Genomic DNA, 10,464 nt, shown 5'->3' on the forward strand with positions numbered 1-10,464 from the left:
GAGAGAGGGGGCCGGCCACCTCTCCTAGTCCTAATAGGACTAGGGGAAGGAGGAGGCGCGCAGACCATGTAGGGCTGCCTGTTCTCTTTTCCACTAAGGCCCATCATGGCCCATTTAGCTCCCGGGGGGTTCCGGTAACCTTCCCGGTACTCCGGTAAAATCCCGATTTCACCCGGAACACTTCCAATATCCAAACATAGGCTTCCAATATATCAATCTTTATGTCTCGACCATTTCGAGACTCCTCGTCATGTCTGTGATCACATCCGGGACTCCGAACAACCTTCAGTACATCAAAATGCAAAAACTCATAATATAACTGTCATCATAACCTTAAGCGTGCGGACCCTACGGGTTCGAGAACAATGTAGACATGACCGAGACACGTCTCCGGTCAATAACCAATAGCGGGACCTTGATGCCCATATTGGCTCCTACATATTCTACGAAGATCTTTATCGGTCAGACCGCATAACAACATACGTCGTTCCCTTTGTCATCGGTATGTTACTTGCCTGAGATTCGATCGTCGGTATTCCAATACCTAGTTCAATCTCGTTACCGGCAAGTCTCTTTACTCGTTCTGTAATGCATCATCCCGCAACTAACTCATTTAGTTGCAATGCTTGCAAGGCTTAATTGATGTGCATTACCGAGAGGGCCCAGAGATACCTCTCCGACAATCGGAGTGACAAATCCTAATCTCGAAATACGCCAACCCAACATCTACCTTTGGAGACACCTGTAATGCTCCTTTATAATCACCCAGTTACGTTGTGACGTTTGGTAGTACCCAAAGTGTTCCTCCGGTAAACGGGAGTTGCATAATCTCATAGTTATAGGAACATGTATAAGTCATGAAGAAAGCAATAGCAACATACTAAACGATCGGGTGCTAAGCTAATGGAATGGGTCATGTCAATCAGATCATTCACCTAATGATGTGATCCCGTTAAGCAAATAACAACTCTTTGTCTATGGTTAGGAAACATAACCATCTTTGATTAACGAGCTAGTCAAGTAGAGACATACTAGTGATACTCTGTTTGTCTATGTATTCACACATGTATTATGTTTTCGGTTAATACAATTATAGCATGAATAATAAACATTTATCATGAAATAAGGAAATAAATAATAACTTTATTATTGCCTCTAGGGCATATTTCCTTCAGTCTCCCACTTGCACTAGAGTCAATAATCTAGTTCACATCGCCATGTGATTTAACAGCAATAGTTCACATCACCATGTGATTAACACCCATAGTTCACATCAATATGCGATCAACACCCAAAGGGTTTACTAGAGTCAGTAATCTAGTTCACATCGCTATGTGATTAACACCCAAAGAGTACTAAGGTGTGATCATGTTTTGCTTGTGAGATAATTTTAGTCAACGGGTCTGTCACATTCAGATCCGTAAGTATTTTGCGAATTTCTATGTCAACAATGCTCTGCACGGAGCTACTCTAGCTTGCTGCTCCCACTTTCAATATGTATCTAGATCGAGACTTAGAGTCATCCAGATCTGTGTCAAAACTTGCATCGACGTAACTTTTTACGACGAACCTTTTTGTCACCTCCATAATTGAGAAATATTTCCTTATTCCACTAAGGATAATTTTGACCGCTGTCCAGTGATCTACTCTTAGATCACTATTGTATTCCCTTGCTTAACAAAGTGTAGGGTATACAATAGATCTAGTACACAGCATGGCATACTTTATAGAACCTATGACTGAGGCATAGGGAATGACTTTCATTCTCTTTCTATCTTCTGCCGTGGTCGGGCTTTGAGTCTTACTCAACTTCACACCTTGTAACACAGGCAAGAAACCTTTTCTTTGACTGTTCCATTTTGAACTACTTCAAAATCTTGTCAAGGTATGTACTTATTGAAAAACTTATCAAGCGTCTTGATCTATCTTTATAGATCTTGATACTCAATATGTAAGAAGCTTCACCGAAGTCTTTCTTTGAAAAACTCCTTTAAAACACTCCTTTATGCTTTACAGAATAATTCTACATTATTTCCGATCAACAATATGTCATACACATATACTTATCAGAAATGATGTAGTGCTCCCACTCACTTTCTTGTAAATACAGGCTTCACTGCAAGTCTGTATAAAACTATATGCTTTGATCAACTTATCAAAGCGTATATTCCAACTCCGAGATTCTTGCACCAGTCCATAGATGGATCGCTGGAGCTTGCTTATTTAGTTAACACTTTTAGGATTGACAAAACCTTCTAGTTTCATCGTATACAACTCTTCTTTAGTAAATCCATTAAGGAATGCAGTTTTGTTTATCCATTTGCCAGATTTCATAAAATGCGGCAATTGCTAACATGATTCGAACAGACTTAAGCATAGATACGAGTGAGAAAATCTCATCGTAGTCAACACCTTGGACTTTGTCGAAAACCTTTTGCGACAATTCTAGCTTTGTAGATAGTAACACTACTATCAGCGTCCGTCTTCCTCTTGAAGATCCATTTATTTTCTATGGCTTGCCGATCATCGGGCAAGTCAACCAAAGTCCATACTTTGTTCTCATACATGGATCATATCTCAGATTTCATGGCCTCAAACCATTTCGCGGAATCTGGGCTCATCATCGCTTCCTCATAGTTCGCAAGTTCGTCATGGTCTAGTAACATGACTTCCAGAGTACCACTCTGGTGTGGATCTCACTCTGGTTTACCTACGAGATTTGGTAGTAACTTGATCTGAAGTTACATGATCATCATCATTAGCTTCCTCACTAATTGGTGTAGTAGTCACTGGAACAGATTTCTGTGATGAACTACTTTCCAATAAGGGAGCAGGTACAGTTACCTCATCAAGTTCTACTTTCCTCCCACTCACTTCTTTCGAGAGAAACTCCTTCTCTAGAAAAACTCCAAATTTAGCAACAAAAGTCTTGCCTTCGGATCTGTGATAGAAGGTGTATCCAATAGTTTCCTTTGGATATCCTATGAAGATTTACTTCTCCGATTTGGGTTCGAGCTTATCATGTTGAAACCTTTTTCACATAAGCATCGCAGTCCCAAACTTGAAGAAACGACAACTTTGGTTTCTTGCCAAACCACAGTTCAGATTGTGTCGTCTCAACGGACTTAGATGGTGCCCTATTTAACGTGAATGCAGCTGTCTCTAATGCATAACCCCAAAACGATAATGGTAGATCGGTAAGAGACATCATAGATCGCACTATATCTAATAAAGTACGGTTATGATGTTCGGACACACCATTACACTATGATGTTCCAGGTGGCGTGAGTGGTGAAACTATTTCACATTGTTTTAATTGAAGACCAAACTTGTAACTCAAATATTTGTCTCCGCGATCAGATCGTAGAAACTTTATTTTCTTATCACGATGATTTTTCACTTCACTCTGAAATTCTTTGAACTTTTCAAATGTTTCAGACTTATGTTTCATCAAGCAGATATACCCATATCTGCTCAAATCATATGTGAAGGTCAGAAAATAACGATACCCGACGCGAGCTTCAACACTCATCGGATCGCATACATCAGTATGTATTATTTCCAATAAGTCAGTTGCTCGCTCCATTGTTCCGGAGAACGGAGTCTTTAGTCATCTTGCCCATAAGGCATGGTTCGCAAGCACCAAGTGATTCATAATCAAGTGATTTCAAAATCCCATCAGTATGGAGTTTCTTCATGCGCTTTACACCAATATGACCTAAACGGCAGTGCCACAAATAAGTTGCACTATCATTATTAACTTTGCATCTTTTGGTTTCAATATTATGATTATGTGTATCACTACGATCGAGATCCAATGAACTATTTTCATTGGGTGTGTAACCATATAAGGTTTTATTCATGTAAACAGAACAACAATTTATTCTCTTACTTAAATGAATAACCGTATTACAATAAACATGATCAAATCATATTCATGCTCAACGCAAACACCAAATAACACTTATTCAGGTTCAACACTAATCCCGAAAGTATAGGGAATGTGCGATGATGATCATATCAATCTTGGAACCACTTCCAACACACATCGTCACTTCACCCTTAACTAGTCTCTGTTTATTCTGCAACTCCCGTTTCGAGTTACTAATCTTAGCAACTGAACTAGTATCAAATACTGAGGGGTTGCTATAAACACTAGTAAAGTACACATCAATAACATGTATATCAAATATACTTATGTTCACTTTGCCATCCTTCTTATCTGCCAATCACTTGGGGTAGTTCCGCTTCCAGTGACCAGTCCCTTTTGTAGTAGAAGCACTTAGTCTCAGGCTTAGGATCAGACTTGGGCTTCTTCACTTGAGCAGCAACTTGCTTGCCGTTCTTCTTGAAGTACCCCTTCTTCCCTTTGCCCTTTTCTTGAAACTAGTGATCTTGTCAATCATCAACACTTGATGTTATTCTCGATTTCTACCTTCGTCAATTTCCGCATTATGAAGAGCTTGGGAATCGTTTCCGTTATCCCTTGCATATCATAGTTCATCACGAAGTTCTACTAACTTGGTGATGGTGACTAGAGAATTCTGTCAATCACTATCTTATCTGGAAGATTAACTCCCACTTGATTCAAGTGATTGTAGTACTCAGATAATATGGGCACATGCTCACTAGTTGAGCGATTCTCCTCCATCTTTTTAGCTCTAGAACTTGTTGGAGACTTCATATCTCTCAACTCGGGTATTTGCTTGAAATATTAACTTCAACTCCTGGAACATCTATTATGCTCCATGATGTTCAAAACGTCTTTGAAGTCCCGATTCTAAGCCATTAAGCATGGTGCACTAAACTATCAAGTACTCATCATATTGAGCTAGCCAAACGTTCATAACGTCTGCATCTGCTCCTGCAATAGGTCCGTCACCTAGCGGTGCATCAAGGACATAATTCTTCTGTGCAGCAATGAGGATAAACCTCAGATCACGGATCCAATCCGCATCATTGCTACTAACATCTTTCAACACAATTTTTCTCTAGGAACATATCAAAATAAACACAGGGAAGCAACAACGCGAGCTATTGATCTACAACATAATTTGCAAAATACTACCAGGACTAAGTTCATGATAAATTTAAGTTCAATTAATCATATTACTTAAGAACTCCCACTTAGATAGACATCCCTCTAATCCTCTAAGTGATCACGTGATCCAAATCAACTAAACCATAACCGATCATCACGTGAAATGGAGTAGTTTTCAATGGTGAACATCGTTATGTTGATCATATCTACTATATGATTCACGCTCGACCTTTCGGTCTCCGTGTTCCGAGGCCATATCTTCATATGCTAGGCTCGTCAAGTTTAACCCGAGTATTCTGCGTGTGCAAAACTGGCTTGCACCCGTTGTAGATGGACGTAGAGCTTATCACACCCGATCATCACGTGGTGTCTGGGCACGACGAACTTTGGCAACGGTGCATACTCAGGGAGAACACTTCTTGATAATTTAGTGAGAGATCATCTTATAATGCTACCGTTAATCAAAGCAAGATAAGATGTATAAAAGGATAAACATCACATGCAATCAATATAAGTGATATGATATGGCCATCATCATCTTGTGCTTGTGATCTCCATCTTCGAAGCACCGTCATGATCACCATCGTCACCGGCGCGACACCTTGATCTCCATCGCAGCATCGTTGTCATCTCGCCAATCTTATGCTTCCACGACTATCACGACTGCTTAGTAATAAAGTAAAGCATTACATCACGATGTCATTGCATACAATAAAGCGACAACCATATGGCTCCTGCCAGTTGCCGATAACTCGGTTACAAAACATGATCATCTCATACAATAAAATTCAGCATCATGTCTTGACCATATCACATCACAACATGCCCTGCAAAAACAAGTTAGACGTCCTCTACTTTGTTGTTGCAAGTTTTACGTGGCTGCTATGGGATTAAGTAAGAACCAATCTCACCTACGCATCAAAACCACAACGATAGTTTGTCAAATAGACTCCGTTTTAACCTTCGCAAGGACCGGGCATAGCCATACTCGGTTCAGCTAAAGTTGGAGAGACAGTCGCCCGCAAGCCACCTGTGTGCAAAGCACGTCGGGGGAACCGGTCTCGCGTAAGCGTACGCGTAATGTTGGTCCGGGTCGTCTCGTCCAACAATACCGCCGAACCAAAGTATGACATGCTGGTAGGCAGTATGACTTATATCGCCCACAACTCACTTGTGTTCTACTCATGCATATAACATCAACATAAATAACCTAGGCTCTGATACCACTGTTAGGTTTCGTAGTAATTTCAAAAAAATTCCTACGCACACGCATGATCATGTCATGCATAGCAACGAGAGGGGAGAGTGTTGTCTACGTACCCACGCAGACCGACTGCGGAAGCGTTGACGCAACGTAGAGAAAGTAGTCGTACGTCTTCACGATCCAACCGATCAAGCACCGAAACTACGGCACCTCCGAGTTCGAGCACACGTTCAGCTCGATGACGATCCCCGGACTCCGATCCAGCGAAGTGTCGGGGAAGAGTTCCGTCAGCACGACGGCGTGGTGACGATCTTGATGTACTACAGCAGCAGGGCTTCGCCTAAACTCCGCTACCGTATTATCGAGGATTATGGTGGCTGGGGGCACGGCACACGGCTAAGGAATAGATCACGTGGATCAACTTGTGTGTTCTAGGGTGCCTCTGCCTCAGTATATAAAGGACTAGAGGGGGGGAGGCTGGCCGGCCAAGGTGTGGCGCGCCAGGAGAGTCCTACTCCCTCTGGGAGTAGGATTCCCCCCCCCCCCCCAATCCTAGTTGGAATAGGATTCGCGGAGGGGGAAAAGAGAGAGAGGGGGCCGGCCACCTCTCCTAGTCCTAATAGGACTAGGGGAAGGAGGAGGTGCGCAGCCCATGTAGGTCTGCCTCTTCTCTTTTCCACTAAGGCCCATCATGGCCCATTTAGCTCCCGGGGGTTTCCGGTAACCTTCCCGGTACTCCGGTAAAATCCCGATTTCACCCAGAACACTTCCGATATCCTAACGTAGGCTTCCAATATATCAATCTTTATGTCTCGACCATTTCGAGACTCCTCGTCATGTCCGTGATCACATCCGGGACTCCGAACAACCTTCGGTACATCAAAATGCATAAACTCATAATATAACTGTCATCGTAACCTTAAGCGTGCAGACCCTACGGGTTCGAGAACAATGTAGACATGACCGAGACACGTCTCCGGTCAATAACCAATAGCGGGACCTGGATGCCCATATTGGCTCCTACATATTCTACGAAGATCTTTATCGGTCAGACCGCATAACAACATACGTCGTTCCCTTTGTCATCGGTATGTTACTTGCCCGAGATTCGATTGTCGGTATTCCAATACCTAGTTCAATCTCGTTACCAGCAAGTCTCTTTACTCGTTCTGTAATGCATCATCCCACAACTAACTCATTTAGTTGCAATGCTTGCAAGGCTTAATTGATGTGCATTACCGAGAGGGCCCAGAGATACCTCTCCGACAATCGGAGTGACAAATCCTAATCTCGAAATACGCCAACCCAACATCTACCTTTGGAGACACCTGTAATGCTCCTTTATAATCACCCAGTTACGTTGTGACGTTTGGTAGTACCCAAAGTGTTCCTCTGGTAAACGGGAGTTGCATAATCTCATAGTTATAGGAACATGTATAAGTCATGAAGAAAGCAATAGCAACATACTAAACGATCGGGTGCTAAGCTAATGGAATGGGTCATGTCAATCAGATCATTCACCTAATGATGTGATCCCGTTAATCAAATAACAACTCTTTGTCTATGGTTAGGAAACATAACCATCTTTGATTAACGAGCTAGTCAAGTAGAGGCATACTAGTGACACTCTGTTTGTCTATGTATTCACACATGTATTATGTTTCCGATTAATACAATTATAGCATGAATAATAAACATTTATCATGAAATAAGGAAATAAATAATAACTTTATTATTGCCTCTAGGGCATATTTCCTTCAACTATTGCTTGTGGTTCTCAACAATTTAGGAAAATACTTAAGTTTCTACTGTCACATGGGTAATGTAAAAAGGGTCAACATCAAAATGTGTGATTATTGAGATGCAGAAACTCATATTCATTTTTTATATTGCACAAAAAACTGCATGTGGAAAAACATTAAGGAACCAATATTGACAAGATAGAAGAGAACTTCAATGAGATTTACCGAAAACCTGACGGGCATGATTATCTTCTTTGAATCTAGAGGCAAGTTCCGCATTATAGACTCAATAATTAGTTCAAAGACGTGACTGTTGACGAACCCATATTTCTTCATTGAGTTTGCAAGTTCTCTGAGACTGACATGGTAGCCATCATATTGTATGTTAGTAGGGCTACAGATAATACTTTGGAGCAAAATCTGTGAGAACAGAGAATGTATGGACTTGACAAAAAGGAAGGGAAGTTAAAATTACTTATTGCGTTGCTTCCTTATTCATATATTGCCTAAAAAGGCAATGAAACAAATCAGAAAGGCTGGTTCAAAAGAATAACTCTTCAGGTAGGTGTACCTAGTTGCCTGTTCTCTATGTATTGTTTGCCTAACAACTTATTATAAGAATTGCTTGGAAAAAGAAAAAGAAAAAAACCAGTTTACCTCTTGTCGTCGTCTCCAGTCTCTTCTTCACTTAGTCTTGCGTGCAGAATAACAGAGGCATATAGCTTGTTTACTGCTGGAGTGCAATGGAAATTCCTTTTCTCATTGTAGTCCACGAAAGGTGACCTCTTGCATGCAGTTGGCTTGATGATTCGCCTCCCAAATTTGTTGGTCACTTCTCCTGAGCTGCTGCTGGATCCAAGTTCTCCATCCTTGAAGCATGTTTTCTCTGGTGTTTCGAAGTTGGTCGGTGATAGGTTGGCATTGTTATCAATAACTCTCCTACCTTGAGCCATCTTCTTTGCTTCTTCACATGCTAAATCGATTTCACCTGAATCCCACATATAGTCATCATCAGGTATTTCGATTGTCACAGGGTCTTTCCCTCTTGATCATCAGAGCTTGTTTCTGTAAAATCAATGGGTGCAATAACAGAAACACATGGGGGCTGATGCTGGTCAGATGCTACTGCGGGCCTTTCCACATATTTCTCGATACTTGTTCCAAAAATTTCATCAAGCCCCAAATCGAAGCCAGGAGCTGGGCAATATTCATCACAAAAACTTGGTGTGCATTGCTACGTCTTGAGCTTGCGTTGGTTTTCCCCGAAGAGGAAGGGATGATGCAGCAGAGTAGCGTAAGTATTTCCCTCAGTTTTTGAGAACCAAGGTATCAATCCAGTAGGAGCCCACGCTCAAGTCCCTCGTACCTGCACAAAGCGATAGCTACTCGCAACTAACGCGATTAGGGGTTGTCAAGCCCTTCACGGTTACTTACTAGAGTGAGATCTGATAGATAGAATATTTTTGGTATTTTTGATATAAAGATGCAAAGTAAAAAGTAAAAGCAAATTAAATAGCAAAACAATATAAAAGTGATGGAGATTGATATGATGAGAATAGACCCGAGGGCCATAGGTTTCACTAGCGGCTTCTCTCAAGAGCAAAAGTATTCTACGGTGGGTGAACAATTACTGTTGAGCAATTGATAGAATTGAGCATAATTATGAGAATGTATAGGCATGATCATGTATATAGGCATCACGTCCGTGACAAGTAGATCGAAACGATTCTGCATCTACTACTATTACTCCACTCATCGACCGCTATCCAGCATGCATCTAGAGTATTAAGTTAAAAACAGAGTAATGCCTTAAGCAAGATGACATGATGTAGAGAGATGAATTCATGCAATATGAAATAAACCCCATCTTGTTATCCTTGATGGAAACGATACAATACGTGCCTTGCTGCCCCTTCTGTCACTAGGTAAGGACACCGCAAGATCGAACCCAAAGCTAAGCACTTCTCCCATGGCAAGAACTACCAATCTAGTTGGCCAAACCAAACGGATAATTTGAAGAGACTTGCAAAGATAACCAATCATGCATAAAAAAATTCAGAGAAGATTCAAATATTATTCATAGATAGACTTGATCATAAACCCACAATTCATCGGTCTCAACAAACACACCGCAAAAAGAAGATTACATCGAATAGATCTCCACAAGAGAGGGGGAGAACTTTGTATTGAGATTCAAAGAGAGAGAAGAAGCCATCTAGCTACTAACTATGGACCCGAATGTCTGAGGTAAACTACTCACACTTCATCGGAGGGGCTAGGATGATGTAGAACACCTCCGTGATGACGGCCCTCTTCCAGCGGAGCTCCGGAATAGGCCCCAAGATGGGATCTCGTGGATACAGAAAGTTGCGGCGGTGGAATTAGGTTTTGGCTCCTGTTTTGATCGTTTGGGGGTACGTGTGTATATATAGGAGGAAGGAGTACGTCGGCGGAGCACTGAGGGGCCCACGAGGCAG

This window comes from Triticum dicoccoides, chromosome 6A, assembly GCF_002162155.2.
Source record: "Triticum dicoccoides isolate Atlit2015 ecotype Zavitan chromosome 6A, WEW_v2.0, whole genome shotgun sequence".
NCBI classification, from domain to species: Eukaryota; Viridiplantae; Streptophyta; class Magnoliopsida; order Poales; family Poaceae; genus Triticum; species Triticum dicoccoides.